Raw genomic sequence first — 20,478 nt, forward strand, 5'->3', positions numbered from 1 at the left:
CTCTTACCTTGCTGTATTTTTTCCACTGTGCATATCACTGCCTATATGATAATCTATATATTTATTATGCTTTAAAATTAATATCTGCTTATAATGTGAGCTCCCTAAGTGCAGATATTTTTTATCTGTTTTGTTCTCTGGTATTTTCCAACCATCTAAAACAATGCCTGGTATATATTTGAAACTCAATAAATATTTATTGAATGAATGAATGAATGAATGAAGATAGTTTTCAGCTATATCCTCTCTGTTGTTTCTGCTTATCACCTTTAATTTCTTCTAATGTACACTTGCTTCTATTAAGACAGGGCAAATAGCTGCAAGCTATTTGCAGGCTCATATCTTTACAGTCTCAGGACTGTAGATAAATGGGATCTTCCCTATCACCTGCAGTTTGAAAAAAAAAAAAAGTCATATGCCTGCTTTTCAGCTTTCTAATGTATATGTTTATGATTGCAAAAGGTTAACAGTACAAGAGTATCCCACAGACACTGCACATTCAAAATGTTAAACAACCTCTTAGCCCCAAACCTCATCTTCTTATACTTTTTCTTGTTGACTAACCCAGTACTTCAGTCCATTTTCTGTTGCTATAGAGAACACCACAGACTGAGTTAGTTATTAAGAAAAGAATTTTAATAATCTCACAGTTCTGGAGACTGGGAATTCCAAGAGCATGGCAATGGCATCTTGTGAGGGCCTTCTTGCTCTGTCATAACATGGTGAAGGGAATCACATGCAAAGACGGCAAGAGCAAGAGAGCCAGAGAGAGCTCACTTTTATAACAAAGCCACTCTCACAATAACAAACCCACTCCCATGATAGTGACATTCATCCATTCATGAAGCCAGCGCCCTCATTAATCCATTAATGTATTCATGAGGACAAAAGTCACATTAAGTCATATGTAAGGGAAGTGAGATTAAGTTTCTAACACACGACCTTTTGGGGTACACATTCAAACCATAGCACCTAGTACAGTCCCTCATACCAGAAGCCTAGTTCATCCTTATACCTTCCCTCTCTCCCACCCTTTTCCCACACCCAGTCCAATACCAAGTCCAGTAATTCTGACTCGTAGAATTTCTCCAGTTGAGCTCAATTATCAACAATTGTTTTTCTGTGGCTTATCACTATCCTGATTACCTAGCACTCTGTGTAACTGAATTGCTGGATTATTTATGTATCTCTACAGATTTAGGGTTCTTTGAGGACAGAAACTGACTTTCATCTCTATGTAACCAGCAGCTAACAAAGCACATACACAGTAGGTAGCCAACAAATATTTTCTGACTTGAATTGGAAGGAATACACAAATAGAAAGACTAGTAGATTAGAAAGCTGGATATTGGGGTGTCAACCATCCCCTTCTTTTGCCTTAGTGTTTGTTGGAAAAGTCATGTCAATAGGAACAGTTGTTACTAGTAGCCTTAACTCTCCTCCTAGTGCAAGTCACAGCTTTAGGGAATCAAGTAAAAAAAAAAAAAAAAAAAAAAAAAACCAACTATGTATAAAAACACTAACAAATCTTGAATTTCTTAAGCAATCTTGAATTAATAGAACATATAAATGTGAACATTGGAAGATGGGTATAAACAGGTCCCATATTTATACATGTCTTCCTAACTCAGCCATAATCTCCTTACAGGTAGAAATCAGAGCTTATTATCATTTGTACTTGCCTTAGGGTTTCCCATTGCAGGAGTTCAATAAGTATTTATTGAATAATGCACATCTGCTTTCCTTCAAGGGTCTGGGCAATAAAACCTTCCTAAATAAATTGTTTGCCTCCAAAACTTCTTCTATCCTCAGAGGTAAGATAACCTGTGATAAGTCTTATCTCAAACAAGTAAAAGAGCTAGCATTCAAACCCCTCCTTAACTCTGATTCTAAAGCTCTACTCCTTAGCATTTGGCCACATCTTGACCTGACACATTCCAAACAAGTATAAATGTAGAGAGTCAAACACCTCACCTTCTCTGTTTCCTTTCAGTAACAGGAGTTTCACCCAAATTGTTTTTACAAATGGTTTTCTTATCTCTGAACTTAGTTCCAATGTGACCTGAGTTCTTGTCTCCCATTCAGAGCTCCAAATATCCTTAGTAAATTCTTAAACTCCATAAAAAACATTTTCTTAATTCTCTAAAATAGCATTGCTCCAGTTTTCAGATACGAGATGTTTCTCACGACTTGAACTCACTCTGGATTCAGCATGTTGTGATCCTGACACAGTGAGTCTTGAAACTACTGTTCTTGTTTGACAGGCAGTCTAAGAGGAATTCCCACTAACCACCTTACCTCCGACTAATGTGGAGCCATGAGGCATATTCCTTATAGTAAACTGTGTATTCTCAGGTTTCTTAGCATTTTGTGAACTAATAAAGAAAATAGTCCACAGGCTTTGTTTTCCATATTATGATTGGACGTTGATTTTATTTAAGGGCAGTTCTTTCCTTAGTTACTAACACATTACTTGTTGATGACTTGCCGAGGACACAGAGATGAGTAAAAAATTGACCTTAATTATCATATTAGTTGCTGACATACTAGTCAGAGGAGATGATATATATTAACTGATAATTTTAATACATTGTGATGTGAATTCTGATGTGCTGGGGGACGTAGGGGAGGAGACAGTGAACTTTGCCTGGGAAAGAGCTAGGAAAATTCCACAGAGATATTTATGCTGAATATAAAACGATGGAAAGAAAGGTACCATCATGAAGTCAGACAAAGGCATGGTGTGTTTTGGCATAGGAACATTTCACATAGCAGAAACATATGTGATGGGGATGGTGTCAATTTGAGAATAATAATGTCCTTGTGGAATCGTATCATTCCCAAATGATTATCTAGTTCCACTTCCTCATTTATAGATGAGAAAACTGAGCCATAAAGAAAGTGACAAAGGTTAGCATGACATTTTTTCTGCTGTGAGTGGTCCGTTAATGCTTACTTCACAAATAGCATCGTCCTATTTTTTCTCTTATCAGTAAGGAGAAGTATTCTTAGTTATTTTACTGACCTGGTTGTAACTATATCATGCCAGTGAAGGCTTGGAAACAGTAGTTGGAAGAGGAAAGTGCTTACTGCCATTGACGCTTCTTTATTTGATCTTACCAATGTTTCACAGACCCTGCAAAAAATATGCTCTGGACAGAGACAAAATTCTGGTCCTTTTCTAAAGTCATCCTTTGATAAAAATACTATCTCTGCATGTTTGTTTCTTATTTTTCCTTTTGTTGATAATTATCTGTTCTAAAGAAGGAGTTTGGTTTGCAAATAAATCTATACATATTGTAAATACAATTACAAAACTTTGAGTTGCTGACAAATAAAGAACAACCAATTTTTGAGGATTAAATGATCTAGCATTATTATAAATTTGCCACAATCAGGGCATGAGATGTCCCACAGATTTGATCATCCTAAAATACTTATAAACTCTTTTGTCCTATTGTATAAACATAGCATTTGAGACAATTCAATCATGTGTTCCCTTTTATAAGAAACTAATAAACATAAAATGAGGAGAGGCATTACTCAGATGTGCTTTAGCAAGTGGTGGGGTTTAGGATATGCTCCCCCACAATATGGCAGCTTGGCATTTGAGAAAACAGCAGAAGCAGGAAGGTCTCTCTCATCTTCCCCTCCCCTGAAGCAGGTCATAAGACCTAGTTGCCCTTCCTCTAAAGGAGGTCATAAGATTTTAATTCCAGAGGTACCCTCCCTATACCCAGAGGAAAGGAACATCCTTATCCTCAAAGACACAGAGATGCCAAGAAGAATCCGAACAGGACTTGCTAAGTGTCCCCCAGTTTACCACCATTAGATCATACCTCCTTGGTTCAATCATACTTCTGCACATTGTCTACTCTTCATCAAACTTGTCAGAAAAATACACAGAATTTCCTGTTCCTTTGGATCTTTATTTCTGAAGGGTCTTGTGTCACATAAAACTTATACTAAATAAATGTGTATGCTTTTCTCTTGTTAATGTACCTTTTGTTATTGGTATGTCAACCATGAGCCTAGTAATAGGTGAGGAAAGACATCTTTTTTATTATAGAGCCATCACGTAAAAAACAAACCCAGGTAGGGTCATTTTGTAAAAACAGAAAAAAAAAATATGAGAGGTGATTAAATACAAAATGTGAATAAGCATAATTAATGAAGACACAAAAGGGGGATTTCTGGCATATAACATGAGCACTATTTACAGAGCTGCTACCCAAATATTTCACAGTAATAGCACTTACGCTATTCAATGCAAGTTTATTTCTCTAGTAAAAAAATATGCTCAAGCATCAGCCAGAAAATTAATGACTTATGATTTTCTCCATTTTTGTTTAATTAAATAGTTGAAAACAATATTCAATGTAGCATAAAGGAATGCAAGTCAACTTGAGCCCTAAAATGAATAAAATCTGAGTCACAAAATAGGGCATATCATGGACCACTTGTGGACCATTTATTATTTATTGATGAAAAAGAAATAGTCTGAATCACATTGTTTTTAGAACATTATGTCATAGACCCTAGGAATGTTGTGAAATCTTATCTTCCGCACTTTTCTTTTCTGGTTAAAACATCCCACCCACGGAATAAGTTAGAAAAAACTATGTAATGGCCATGTTATCTATAACCCCAAAACTCCATCCACCTGCAGTGGGTTTAATCTCCAAGTCTCTGCTTCTGAAAACTTAGAGTCAAACTGTATGGTAACTCTAGAGATTAAAATAAGCAGGGCAAATTCCATAAATGGATATGGAGAATTTCAGTATAGAAAAAAAAAAAAAAAACACTGATTTGAATCAATTTCTGTAAAAAAATAAAATTTTCAAAGACTTTATTTTTGGATTCTTTTCCTTAAAAAGTAAGAGTCAGTTTAACTTTCAAATATGTCCTCTTTTTAAAATTGTGGGTATTATGCCATGTACTATTGCCTGCAAATACATCAGAGTCACAAATGCTTTGGTCAAAAGTCTTTACCCTTCTTCAGTTGACTGGTGATTTCATATGTTCTAGGAATATTTTTATCTTTTGGCACAATGCTCTACACCATATGGCACGACACACTGAGAAGCAAAAAGGGTAGAACTAGTCTGAAATATACATACATATATATATATATATATATATATATATATATATACACACACACACACACGCACACACACACACACGTGTATACACACATATATTTATACATGTGTGTGTATATATGTGTATGTATATATACATACACATACATACACACACATATACATGCACATATACTGCATGTAAGTGAAAGAAGTCGCATGCATGACTGCAGGGAAATATAAGGACAAAGTTTTGCCTTCTATATTCAGTGCTAAGATTCTTTGCCCATGTGAAAAAGGTCATTCACAATCCAAAACAAGACTAAAAGTTCTCTATACACCTTAAGGCAACAAGAGACATACCAGGAACCAGTATGCTTTGCTACATAAAATAATATTTGAACTGACTGTAACACTTTCTCATTCAATATTTAATGCTGCTTCTGTAAGTGCAATAGTAACTGCAGCAATGACACATGCAACAGCTTGCATAATCCATTTAGGAAGGATTGTTCAGATGAGAAACACACTAAACCAGGTGTCCCCAAACTTTTTACACAGGGGGCCAGTTCACTGTCCCTCAGACCGTTGGAAGGCCATCAGTGCTCCTCTCACTGACCACCAATGAAAGAGGTGCCCCTTCCTGAAGTGCGGCGGGGGGCCGGATAAATGGCCTCAGGGGGCCACGGGCCATAGTTTGGGGACGGGACGCCTGCACTAAACTATCTATAATTAATTCCCAGGGGGTGAAAATATCCTTCCCCTTTGATTCCAGGTTCTTCCAATCTGGTTTTGTTTTGAAAATGAATCCTGAACCAAATTTTACAAGTTTTCAGAAAGACTGAGATGTGACTCTTGCCTGGCTACTACCCTTGTGTTACAAGGCAGCTTCGTGAATCTTCTCTCCTGCTTTCCATTACATCTGACATGGGGCAGCCTAGACTCCAAGCCTCTGCTAAGCCAGTAAGCAAGTGGATGCAATAGCCAGTAAATGGGATAGAGAAAAAGAGGTATTTGCCAATGTTGACCATCAAGTGTGGCTTTCACACAATCTAGTGCAAGAGGGAGACAGCAGACGATTTTTGCCTGCTTTGTTCTTAAGCTTAATATATTATTTTTAAAAAGTCCAAATGTGTGCATTCATATCATACTTATATTTCTTATAGCATGCTTAAAATGTACTAGATCTTCATATTTTCATTTTTAGTTAAGGGGAAGTCAGATGTCAGAACACTGTTGTAAGAGAGGTTAAAAAAGAATAAGAAAAAAGGAAAAACAGTGTTAAGAAGTTAAGCTTGAAGTCAAGCATTGTGAGTTTGAACTGTACCACATTAATTTAAATAAAACTTACTTTCAACCTCTATGAAATGAGGAAAGTTATCATAAGAGGATTCAATAAAATTCAATATAATAGTGAATATAAGACACTTTCCTCTATGTATAATAGTCTCATAGACAATTCTCAAAAGTATTGGCCATCCCCATTACAAGTCAAAGTCAATTCTGTAATACTATGTACTTAATATACAAAAATATAAAAATGAACCAACAATATTGGTGTAGCCAATGCTAAAGTAATATCTGCTTATTATCCAGAGAAGTTAATGTTTTTACATTCTAGCCCTAAAAGCACTACTGAAATACATTACTATAACACTAAGTTCTCCATGGCAGTGACCCAACAATAAGCCTCTTGCTGTCCTGGGATAGGATGATTTGAGTGTTCATAGCTCTACAATACAGTGAATAAAAAGCACTGCTTTCACCAGGACAACTTCAGTTTTTCAAACAGAAAACCTAGTCTTTTAAATGGTTTATGAGCACTCATCCTACCATTATTTATTTCAAATGTACTAAGGACCAAATGTATGGAATTCTATGTGATTACCAAAATCAGGCTCAGTCCTTTTACAAAGGAGTTCTCAGTTGTTAAATAAAGCACACTATCCACCTATACCAGGAAGTGTAATCTTAAGCACAGTTTTACAAATCCAGTACCTAAATCTGAAAGCTAACAATACATATTTTTAAAATGAATTTTCAGAAGCAAGAATTTTAGAGATCATCTGCACTCCAGTTACTGTGTGCAGTTAGGTTTAGGGGAAACAAAAATCTTTACACTAATGTGTTCTCCGTTTATAAAATATTCACAATTAGGCAAGCACTTGCTAATTAAATCTTTGGTTTTTAATGGAAGCAGCAGAAAATGTGGTATGTATGACATTAGGTTTCATTTTGAATGCAGTTTGTATTTTTGATATCAATATCTAGAACTCTAAAATATTCATATTGAAAAAAGATAATAATTACTGTAACAAACCATTCATTCACCCTTCATTCTTCTAACAAATATTCACTGAGAATCTACTCAGTGCCAGAGTATGCTAGGCGCTAAAACTAAAGTAAAGCTTCTAAAGTTTCTTCTTCGTTAATGTCAACTATTTATGATGAAGTTATGAGGATAAATGACAATGAATTTAAATTCTGTTATGGGTGTACTTTTGTTAGAATTTCTATTAATTTTTATATTAAGCAATTATAGACTTAATTAATCCTTCCCACTTTCCTATAGAAAAAAAAAAGATCCCATCCCAAATACTTCTACATTGAAAAAAATGCCAAACCCATAAAAATGAGCAATTCAGCTATAAAAATGCATGATATAATAGATGTCACCTTCTCTTATTCAGCAAAGTAGCTTTCTATAATTTTGTCCTTTGCCTTTCACAGAACAGTAACCTGGAGTAGTTTCAATGGAATTTTACTTTGTATAAAGCACAAAAACCTTCTCCTACAAGAAGCTGTTAATTTTTCCTCTGCAGATGATGGCTCTCTCTATTATTTTTGGAAAACCAGTTAAGTACAGCTCCCATTCCCTTAGATCCTTTCGAATTCTCAGAGTCAAGCTCAGCTTTCTCTTCCAGGCTGCAGGCAACCATAAGTAGGTATACATCAGGTCCGTGCAAAAAAAAAAAAAAAAAAAAAAAAAAAAAAAACTCCTGACCAAATCACATCTGGGTCTCAATACCTTCAACTTCTGACTTATTTTCAAAACTATTTTTAAAACTCATGGATTTGCTAGATGCATAAGACATTCAAAACTTACTTGTGAATCGATGGGTAAGGAACAAAGAAATCAATGCTAATCTGTGAGCCCAAGAAGATCTGTAAAATCTGAGACCAAAAATTCTCAAATGATGATGTGTTACCACAGTGGCGAAGGCACTGAGACTGAGTATTTATTATAGAATGTTCACTTTCCATCCTGCTCCTCATGAGCAACCAGCAAAGTCCACCAAGGCCCAATCTTCCAATCTTTTTCACCCTTTGAATCTTCTTGCAAGAGGCAATGTAGTTTAATGCAAAGAACATGGGAAATATGGCCATTACACTAGTTTTCTAAGAATGTTACAACAAATTACCACAAATTTAGTGGCTTAAATTACAAAAATTTATTTACTTACAGTTCTTTGGGCCAGAAGACATGGGCCTCACTGGGCTAAAATCACAGTATTGGCAGAGCAGGTATGGCTGAATTCCTTTCTGGAGGCTCCAGGGAAAAATCTGTTTGTCTTTTCCAGCTTTTAAGGGCTGCCTGCATTCTTTGGCTCAGGACTCCTTCACCCACTATCATCTTCAAAGCCAGCAAAAATCAAGTATTTCTCAAATCATATAACTCTTCCTTTTTCTGCCACCTGTTTCCAGTTTTAATAATCCTTCCGATTCCACTGGGCCCTCTCAAAAACTGCAAGAGGATCCCCTATTTTAAGGTCAGCTGATTAGCAACCTTCATTCCTTCTGCAACCTTAATTCCCCTTTGCCATGTAGTCTAGCATATTCATAGGTTCTGAAGATTAGAATGTGCCTATCTCTGGGGTTGGGAAAGCTTTATTCTGCCTACCACAGTCTAATGGATCTAGAATAAAAAACCCAGGTCTATTTCCAAGTAGCGCTACACCTTAATCTTACATTATTTTAGTCTTTTCTTTTGAAAATAGCTTAATAATAGTTAATTTTTTGAACAAGAGTGAGGATAAAATGAGACAACAGATGTAAAATATCTAGGTACAGAGCCTGGCACATAGGAGAACCTTGACATTGTTCATTTCCATCTTCCCTTTCCACCCTCTCAAGTCACCACTGGACTGGGGTAAAGCTGAATTTTGGACCCATGTTAATTTTAGCTCCATCGCCACACTCTTTGCCTACCACTACACAACTTTCTGCAAGAATGTCCCAGAGTAGGAAAAGACTGAGCTGCAGATGACTTAACATACACAAATTGCCAGCTATGATCTGCATGTCTGCATCACCCCAAGATTCATATGCTGAAACCTAATTCACAATTTGATGGTATCAGAAGGTGGGGCCTTGGGAGGTGTTTAAGTCATGAAGGTGAAGCCCTCACAAATGGAAGTAGTGCCCTTATAAAAGAAGCCCAAGAGGTCCTTTGCCTCTTCTTCCACATGAGGACACAGTGAGCAGGCACCATCTATGAGGAATGGGCCCTCACCAGACACAGCAACAGCTGGAACCTTCATCTAGGACTTCCCAGCCTCCTGGCCTATGAAAAGTAACTTTGTTCTTTCTAATCCTCTAAATCTATGATGTTTTTATTAGGGCACCCAAAGAGACCAAGACAGTACCCCACATTATTAGGCGAACACTCTAAGATGTTCTTCTGATAGAGAGAAGAGAGTTATGCTAATCCAACATAACTTTTGAATTGATTTTCTGTTATGATGAAACAGACGAAGTACTTAAAGGAATAACCAGGATTTATCAGTAAAATGTGATTACAGAATTGAGCAATCCTCAATGTTGATTTAGTTAGCAGTCCCAATGGTCCCGTGAATCATTAAATGGTATCTTAAATGAAGTACAAAATAAACAACAAAAGGTTTGTTTTTTTTAGGGTTATCACGTTTTTATTACACAAATGGAATGTTCTCTATCTTAGGACCGTTTTTTTAAAGTGACCAAGTGTAACAGTGAAGCAAGCTAGAAATCTGTCTCACATGGTAACAAGAAACAATCCAATCTCTGGGCTTTGTAAGGGAAAGTGTGCACTAGGTGATTAGCTATTAACCAAGAGCCACTGTGCCTGGACATCTCCCTATCACCTCCTCTGAAAAACATAAAAATTCCCTGCTTGAACTACATATAAATGGGATTATACAGTATCTATTTTTGTGTATAACTTCTCTCTCTCAACATAATGACTTTGAGATTCAATCAGTTGTATTTATCATTCCTTCATTCTATTTTATTGCTGTTTGTAATGTAATAACATAGGAGAATGTTGATGGGCATAGAATATAGAGTTTTCTATCCACAACCACTTCAGAAAATTGGAACTTTTCTAAGTAATTGTTGCTTTAAAACAACAACAACAACAACAACAACAACAACAACAACAACAACACTTCCACCAGTAATACAACAGAGTTTCAGTTGCTCCATATCCTTGCCAGTATTTATTATAGCCAGTCTATTGGTTGGAAGCACCATCTTTCTGGATTTTGGATTTTGTTTTCTTCCTATGAAGTGTTGATTTTGTTTTAGCATGCAGATACATTTCTGACTGATTATTTTGAACTTGTGGAAGCTTAGTTTTACTCTTTGTCAAGGTGAGTTTATGAAAAGCTTGAGATCTTTACAGATTCTCTCCTTTTTGGTGGTGCTATGGTTTGAATGTTTGTTTCTCCTCTAAAATTTGCATGTGGAAATCCTAACCCTCAAGGTGATGGTATTAAGTGGTGGGATCTTTGGGTTATAATTAGATCATGAGGGCATTGCCTTCATACATGGGATGAGTGTCCTTATAATAGAAAGGCTCCCTTGCTCCTTTGTCCATGTGAGGACACAGCAAGAAGATGGCCATTTATGAACCAGGATACTGGGCCCTCCTCAAATACTGAATGTGTTTGTGTCTTGATCTTGGACATCCCAGGCTCCAGAACTGTGAGAGATAAATTTCTGCTGTTTACAAGCCAATCAGTTTACGGTATTTTGCAATAGCACTCTGAATTGACTGAGGCAGATGTAATTCTAAACTCCATCTTACCAGTGGTGGGCAGTGACTGAAGTCCCTGTGCAGTATTCCAGCAGATCACTTCTGCTAGGCTTTTTGGGGGCTTCCCTGAAGATGCATATTTCCAGAGTTGGCCAAGAATCTGAGGGGTGTATCTATACAGACTTTTGAGGTGCCTCCATCTTTTCTACATTCCTCTCTTTGATTGCCAGCCACTTCAGTAGCCCCAAAGTCTGACACTCCGTGTTGATAATATGTAGATTTTTGCTTTAGTTCCAGCTGCCCCCACCATGCTGATAGGGAGTAACCCTCAGGGGCAATGTCATCTGCCCTGGACCTCACTCAGCATGGGTATGTTCTTTAAGGGTGGCCTCCCCTCTGATATCTGCCTTCTTTTGCCTGTTCTTCAGCAAGTATAAATTGGTTGTTTGTTTGTTTCATATTTTGTTTTCTGTGGAACTATAAGTTTGGTTCAAGCAACTCTGCCATTTCTGGAATCCAAATTCTCTGTAAGACATTTACCAGTGGTTATATATAGGTGACATATTTCTTTGGAATGGTTTTACTTTTCTTTGTTATGCTTACATGTATCTTGAAGTTGATGTCAATAAATATGTATTTCTTTTACAAAACAGAAAGAATAAATTTATATTTTTATTTTAATATTTATTTAAAATAAAGCTTTGAGAAAAATTTTTAAAGTGTTTTAAATTATCATTTCTTTCGGAAGTACAGCCTTATGGGTAGATCTTCCCTTAGAAGACTTCTGACTTAGAACTGGATGTGCTGGGAAACACAGTTCATCTATAGCAAATCATTAATAACATGTTTTTGTCCAATAATTAGATATATTTTTAAATCAATGTGTATTATTAATAGACTTAGGTATAGATACCCACTTCCCAAATTATTGTTGAAGATAACATATAAAAACAGTCTGCATTGCAAAAGACAAATATGAAAACAAAGATGTCTCCATTCTTTCCCTACTTGCTCAATCCATACAAAATGAAAAAAATTAGCTTTTCTGAAAGAATTAAAAAAATAAGATGTTTAAATTCTTTTAAATAAATGAAAATGGATTAAATAATATCTTTTTTAAATAAGGCACTTAAACCAGAATTAAAAGATTTATAATGAAGAGGGGAAAGTATTTACGGAAGACATGATGGGAAAGGGGTGATAACAGATTTTGTTTTTAACTTATAATTCTGGACATGAGACCCAAAATAGACCTTAGTGAGCTAAATCCCAGGTATTGTCAGGGCTGTATTCCTTGTGGACAATCTAGGGGAGAATACATTTCCTTGCCTCTCTCAGTTTCTAGGTGCCACCTAAATTCAAATCTCTTGCTCCCACTGTGACACTTTTGCCTGTCTCTTATGAGGACAGTTGTGATTATACCAGGCCCACATAGGTGGCTTAGGATAATCTCCTCATGTCAAGATCATTAACTTAATCCCATATTCTGCCTTACAAAATCTTCCCTCTGAGCCCTCAAAATTCATGTTCAACCTGCATAAAAAAAGAATACATTCACTCCATCCCAAATAGCCCAGAAGTCTTAACCCATTTACAGTATCAACTCAAAGTCAAAGTCTCATCTGTTTAAGAGTTCCAGATCTCATCATCTAAATAATCACAATCAGGTATTTGCAAGGATCTGTGTATGGTTCATCTTGGGGCAAAAATTCGAAAGAACTCTGTGGGCCTCCCATGTGTGTCACAGAGATTCATTCACTCATGAGAGATTTTCCCCCAGATCTTTCCTGAATAATCCCATCTCTATTCCTGGCTTCTTCAGAGATGGTTGATGGTAACCATTAGTCATTGAAAAGATTATTCCTTAATCTTTTCAATGATTGATTAAATACTCAGTACAAATGAATGAGTATGTGTGATGGAGTGATCTGGTTTTCTGATTCTTCCCATCGCTAGCAAAAGTTGTCCAGCCACACCCTTAGCCTTCTCTGCTGAGCACTCATTAGTGAGTCTACTAATGTTAGTGCCTTTTGCAATATGGATAGATGGATGATTTCCCAAATCATCAATTCCTGGTTCCTTTTTGCCTAACAGTTCTTCCCTTAATCTATCTCTTTCCTTTCATATTTTATTATAAATAGTGAGAAAAAAATAAGCTAATCTTTCAACACTTTGCTTAAAAATCTCCTCAGCTAAATATCTAAGTTCATTTACAAGTTTTGTTTTCCACATAACTCTAGGATACAATACAGCTAGGATTTCTACAACTATTTATATAAGGATCCCTTTTATTGCATTTTCCAATAACATATTTCTCAGTTCCTCACTTCATGTAAGCCTTCTGTGGGTTGAGAGAGAGATTCTGTTCCATGCCTTTGCCCAGTTTTTGGTGATATTTTGGTCTCTAAGTTATATCACAGTGCCTTTAACATTCCTATTTCTACTGTTTATTTTTGATGAATTAAATATTTTTAAAGATATGTTCTTCACCATACCCCTTACTTAATTCTTTTTGACCTCTTACTAAGGGGGTCATTGCCATCCATATTTCTATTAACCACTTGTTCCAGTAAATAAAGTTTTCTACCATTCTCCTCAGAATTTTTTTAGCATCTGCCCATTACCCAATTCCAAAGCCAATTCTAAATTTTGAGGTATTTGTTATAGCAGCACACCACTTCCAGGTACCACAAATCTATATTAGTTTCTAATGTTACTATAACAAATTACCACTAATCCAGTGGCTTAACAGAGAAGTTACTCTCTTATAGTTCTGGAGGTCAGAAGTCCTATTGGGCTAATGTCAGAGTGTGAGCAAGGGCTGTATCCCTTTTGGGGACTCTCACAAAGAATTAATTTCTTTGACTTTTCCAGCTTCTAGAGGCCACCAAGACTTAGGTCATGGACCCTTCCCCCATCTTCAAGACAGCAGCATGGCATCTCCAATCTCATTAGTAAGCTGACATTCCCACTCCCTTCTTATAAGGACTCCTGTGATTACCTTGGGCCTGTGTTGATAATCCAGGACAATGTTCCCATCTCAAGATTCTTAATTCAAATCACACCTGCAAAATCCCTTTTGACATGACCCAAATTCACAGGCTTCAAGGATTAGGACATGAATACTTGAGGGCCATTATATTCCCCACCACAGCTTTTGATGTTAATAATGACCTTATTGCAGCTTTTGCTTGATGGGCACCTGTAATAGTTTGTTAGGGCTGCTCTACAAATTACCACACACTGGGTGACCTAAACAATAGAAATTTATTGTCTCATATTGTGGAGGCTAGAAGTCTGAGATCAAGGTGTTTACTGGGTTGCTTTCGCCTGTGGGCTGAGAGAGAGATTCTGTTCCATGCCTCTTGCCCAGTCTTTGGTGATGTTATATCGTGGCTTGTGGAAGCCTAACCCTGAACTCTGCCTTTAACTTCACATAGAATTCTCCCTGTGTTTGTGTCTGTGTCTACATTTCCCCTTTTTATACAGATACTAGTTATATTATTTTAGGCATCCACCTTACTGCAATATGACCACATCTTAACTAATTATATCTGTAATGATGCTATTTCCAATTCTAATCACAGTCTGAGGTACTAGGGGTTAGGACTTCAACATATGAGTTTTCAGGGGACATGATTCAACCCATAACAGCATCATTTTAAAAAAACAAATTCTGCTTAGGTGAGTCTAAGATTTTGATTTCTACTAATATCAGATATTGTCCGAACTTACTCTTGGGCACATTGCAGAAATAACAGCGATAGTTAAACGTTTTGATTAATTCATGATTTAGACAGGCAGTGTGGCCTTATGTAAAGTTGAAAATTAACATGGCTTAAAGAATAAAAAGCATATTATCTTTCAAAGTACTCCTCTCTCATAGAGATAAGCATGCCTTTCCCTTAGCTTTAGGCTTTGATTCCTACTAAAACACATTGATCTTGGGGCAAAGAGCTTTCAACTTTTCTCACTGGACACTCACACCTCGGAGTAAACGAGTTTCAGACTTTTTCCTTTCAGTATTTTAAATGTAATCTCCCAGGGTGCTTTGGCTGCCTTATTCCTATTGATTTTCAAGCTTGCCTTTAGGTGGAAGTGAACTTTCCTTATCATTTGGCTTAACTGATCACGATAAGGAAAGAACACTGATCCCAAATGTGGGGTATGGTGTTGGCCCAGAAAGTCAAGCAGTGGAAATTATAAATGACAGGATTTGGGGTCTTCCAGGCTTAATGTTATTCAGAGAAGATTTGGTTATTGCTTTTTTGTGTCAATAGGACCTCACAGTTTTCAAAATGTGTTCATATTTTTCACGTGCTTTGATTCTCACATCTATCTAGTAGCTGTCGTTTCCATTTTCTAGTTGACAAAGGTGACTCAGCTAGGTTCCCTAGACTGCTAGGTGGTCACCACAGTTCATGGATCTTTTGAATCACACTGAAGAAAGGATTCTTTCTGAGATAATCTGGGAAATGTCATGTGCTGAGGCTTACTCTTCTGAGTTCAGTCTTTGAGATCTTTTTCTTGTTGAAACTTTTTTTATGTAGTTCAGGTTTGCTTGTGTCCCCAGATGCGGATTTCTTCAGACATCTAGAATGGTGATTCACCACCTGCAAAGGCAGTGGGTTATCGTGGCACTGTGGGTTACACTGAAGTCGGGTTTCTCAACCTGGAAATTCGGGGCTGGATGATTCCTTGTAGTGGGTGCTGTCCTTTGCAGCAGAATATTTAGCAGAATTCCTTGCTTTTATTTATTGGATGCTTGTTGCACACCCTCCCCTTCCATGAAAATAACAAATATCCTCAGATATTATCAAATATCCTCTGGGTGAGGGAAGGGGAAAGTCACCCACATTTGAGAACCACTGCATTGAAGAAGTGAAGGGCATACCCACAGTGACCTTCTGAGTGCAAAGACCTGCTTGTAGTTAGAGGGAAAGTCCCACTTTGGATTAGGTATAAATTATAAGTGAGATAGTAAAACACTGGAACTTTTATTGCCTTATCAAGATCCTAGATACGGATGAGTGGCTTTTTACTTACACAGTGGAATAGTCTCAAAATTTCTCATGATTGACATAAAAAGTAGTCATGAGCACAGCAAATTTTTGAGATGTATGGTTACAAATCATGTATATTTTTGTTTTAAAATAAACCTTTTCTTTTCCTTAGAGCAGTTTAGGTTTATTAAAAAATAAAAAATAAAAAAAAGTGAATGTATGGCTGCGCCCAGTGGCTCATGCCTGTAATTCTAGCACTTTGGAAGGCCAAGGTGGGTCCATCGCTTGAGGTCAGGAGTTCAAGACAAGCCTTGCCAACATGGTGAAACCCTGTCTCTACTAAAAATAAAAATTAAAAAAAAAGTAGCTGGGCATGGTAGTATGTGCCTGTAATCCCAGCTACTTGGGAGGCTGAGGCCGGAGAATCACTTGAACTCAGGAGGCAGAGGTTGCGGTGAGCTGAGATCACACCAACACACTCCAGCCTGGGTGACAGAGTAAGACTCTGTCTCAAAATTTAAAAAATGGGTGTAAAGTACAAAAAGTTACCCTATATAGTAAGCCCTCACTTAACATCATCTGGATTCTTAGATGGAAACTGTAACTTTAAGCAAGACACCTTATTTTCTACAGTAGTCTAATTGAATAGTATAAAACCACAGTTGCTAACAAGAAGATCAATACAAAGCAGGAAAACACTTGAAGAAAAAAGTTAAAAAGTATGGCAGTGACCCCTTACATACAACACCAAAAGGAGGATCCATTAAAAAAATGAGAAGTTGGACTTGATTAAAATTTAAAACTTCTATTCTGCAAGGACACTGTTAAGAGACTAAAGATACAAGCCAAAGGCTAGAAGATAGTCTGTTCAAAACATCCAACATATACAAAGAACTCTTAAAATTCAACAATAAGAAAACAACTTAATTTTTTTAAATGGGCAAAATATTTGTAGTGCTTCTCAAACTAGCTGTTGATGAAGGACTGGTTTTCTTGGTATTTGTTTTAATTTGCATCTGTCAAGGATTAATATCTTGGTAAATTAAGAAAAATGATTCATAAAATAAAATGTTAAAAATGATACAAACCCAAAAGCATTTTTCTTAATTATTAGATTGAACAGACTTAAAATTGTTCTGTAAAACTGGACTAAAACTTTCTAAGTGTTTACTCTCAGGCTTTGTATTTATCTCTTTGTGACTTGTACCAGTCAGGCCTGTACTTTGAGTAACACTGTTCTTTTTAACTATTGTCAAGTCCCCATTTCTCTGACCAAAGCTCTGTCTGGAAGAAGGAATGATCTTGCAATTTATAATTGAGGGCATGAGGTAAAGTTCAGAATACCAGAATATCATGGGCTATTTCTATTTGAAAGCTTAGAGGACAGTCAGCTTGCACACTGGGTTTCCTTGGCACTAACCACAGATTCTTTTCTCTTAGTTGCTATTTGGACCAAAAAAAAAAAAAAAAGGTAGTATGAGTTTTTTTCTCTTTCAGCCCTCGTACTCTTTCAGCCATCTTACTCGATATGCGTATCATTATACCCCCCTCTCCAATGCTGTAATTGGTAAGAAATAAGATTAAAATGCTGTTAAGTTTTAGTCAAAGTAAGAATTTAATGATTTTTTTGAGTTCTAAGACTTTAAGGTTATACAGATAACGAGTTGTTTTGAAATGTTGATTTGTTGACATCACCGATCACATAAGTCAATTATTTCTGTTTCTAATTACTTAATTACTCTCAAGCAAATCCTTTGTGTTCTAGATCCCTCAGTGTTACCACTGCCCAGGGAATGAGAAAACCAGGCTGTCATTATTAGTGGATATTTTCCTTGTTTCTTCCCCTTTTCTTATAAGAAAATATAAGGAAAGGATGTGGACAGCTGAGAGTAAAGTTATTTTCTATTCAAGTATATGCCAAACTTAACAGGTGGTAAAACTGACTCGGAACTCAGGGGTAGGAACTGACTATAAGTGGTGTAAAAAAAACTTTCGTCTTCCTCCACCAGGCTTAGTTTCCATAAGGAGAGTGACCCAGACCCTCCTATTCTCCATTAAACCCTTTCATCAGGTGCTCTCAACTTGCTGATGCTTTGGTGTCCTCTTCACATTTGTGACTTTCAAATGTGAAAGTCCTGCCTGGACCTCTCCCCTGAGCACCGAAAGCACATACCTCATTGCCTATTTAACGTACCCATAACAGAACTATTGATCTCCTCAATTCCCCCAAACCTTCCCTATCTAAGGAAATGACATTACTGTCCACTAAATAATCAGACAAAAAACAGAAACCAAAAAAAGGAAAATAAAACTTCTAAGCTTCATTGTTGATTCCTATCTTCCTCACACATTATGTTCAACCCATTAGTAAATTCTGTTGATTCTGCTGTCAAAAATATAACCTGTTTCTAACCATGTTCCATCAACCCTACAGTCCCAACCCTAGGCCAAGCCACTGTCATCTCTCCTGACAAGTACTGCAATGGCTTCTGTGATTGACAGTCTCACCAGATAATATCCAACAAGGTAAAAGATAATTTTGCAAAAGGAAATCAAAGTTCTATCTCCAAAAGAGGTAGAATTGATAAGTGTCTGAAGGTAACAAATGACCTCTGAATTGATTTTTACCTATTTTTAATTTTTTTAAAACCATTTTTGTAGGTAATATTTAAATTTTTACTTTGGAACATCCGGTATTCCTATACTATGCAATATTACAAACTTTTCAGCCATAATTGTTCAAAAGATGAAAATGGAATGAGAATAAAAATGTAAGCTATGTATGTATAAAAATCCTCAATGTGATGATGGAAAACTGTGCTGAATATTTTTATCATGTTCTAGGAACTAGAAGGGCTTTCTAAGCAAGGACATATATCCAGAAACTCTTAAACAAATGCAAATTACAATAGTAAAAATAATTGCAGCTGGTATAAAAGAGAATGAAAATTCCTATTTATGTAGGAGTCTTTGCTGATCATATAGAAAAAGAACCCAATAGAAAAATAAATTATTGAAGAAACAATTATTTTTTTTAAAGTATATGAATTCCTTTAAAAGTAAATACATGAAAATTTGGGATAAAAATGAAGCTTTATGTATCAGATTGGCAAAATAAAAATGATTTATAATAACAGTATTGGCAGAATGTGGAGAAATTGGCACTTGCACAGATGATTAGTAGTAACATAAATTGAGACTTAGAGTAATTTGGCACCATCTATTAAAATGTAAAGAACATATACATTTTGATAACAACTCCACCATCCTATATAAATATTTCCACAAAAGCTCAAAGATATCTATGTTTTGTGTGTGTGTTTGTTTTTGTGTATGGGTGGTGTATATTTATGTAACCATTACAAATAATGACTTCTAGAAACCGACATAGGAAGGTATCTAAAATATATTGTAAAGTGGAAAATACAGGGTGTAACACAAAATATATTTTTTTCACTACTTTTATTAACATATATTCATGCATATTAGAATAAGCTCTAAAAACTCTGTAAGAATATATAAGGGACTCTTAACCATGGTTTCTGTTCTTAGAGGTGATGTCAGAAAAAGCATTTTCCTAGAGCGTTAAATTATCCAAATGCTAGAAATAAGGAACATGAGTCCGCACTGGGACGAACGAAGCTATCTTCTGTACACTGAAATGCAGTATTATCAAAGCAAAATAATTTTTCATGATATAGAGAAAGATCAGCCTATTTTCAGAATGCTAGGAGAGAAAGCCTACCTTGCCCTTTCACCTTCCTGTCCCTCAAATTCCACATTCTCACACCAATGATCTTCACTGATCCATACTGTCCTAGTCAACTTGTCTGTTTCTACCCTCCATGTAAAGCAGGAATAAAACCAATAGCTTCTTTCATCACCTCTCTTTAAAGACCTACCTAGAGGCCCATCTTAACTGGCTTTGACTGACCCTGCAAATAGAGAAGGTGAAACCTACATAGAATCACATACCACTGAAGTTCAAGCGCCCTGAGTCCTCATCTTGGGCTCTCAGGCAAAAGCACAGCCATTGGAAAAAGCAACCTGGAAGAGTGCACATTCCAGGAACATCTCTGAAAACTGACATGTGAAGAAAGGCAAATACTCCTAGAGTACTCATCCCCAGGCATTCTAGAAATCTCCATAGATATTTGTATGCGGCGCAAAGGTGTCATTTTCCCCAAAACTATTGAGAAACAACCTATATCACACACACGTAGATATCTATACATTAATATATGTATGCAAATATATATACATACATATATCAATTATCATCCAACAAAACACATCTGCTTGGTTTTCAAAAGCCATGAAGACCAGAGCAGTATGAAAACAGGATCCAGAAATAAGCAAAAAACAGATTAACTTC

General features: G+C 36.4%; 1 protein-coding gene across 1 annotated transcript in view; it reads right to left on the reverse strand.

Annotated features, from left to right (window-relative positions):
- The window catches only part of CYP7B1 (cytochrome P450 family 7 subfamily B member 1), a 186,236-nt gene that overhangs the window by 164,574 nt on the left and 1,184 nt on the right, over window positions 1-20,478 (reverse strand). The gene's annotated exons all lie outside the window — the stretch shown is intronic.

Source organism: Saimiri boliviensis, chromosome 15 (genome assembly GCF_048565385.1).
Source record: "Saimiri boliviensis isolate mSaiBol1 chromosome 15, mSaiBol1.pri, whole genome shotgun sequence".
Taxonomy (NCBI): Eukaryota; Metazoa; Chordata; class Mammalia; order Primates; family Cebidae; genus Saimiri; species Saimiri boliviensis.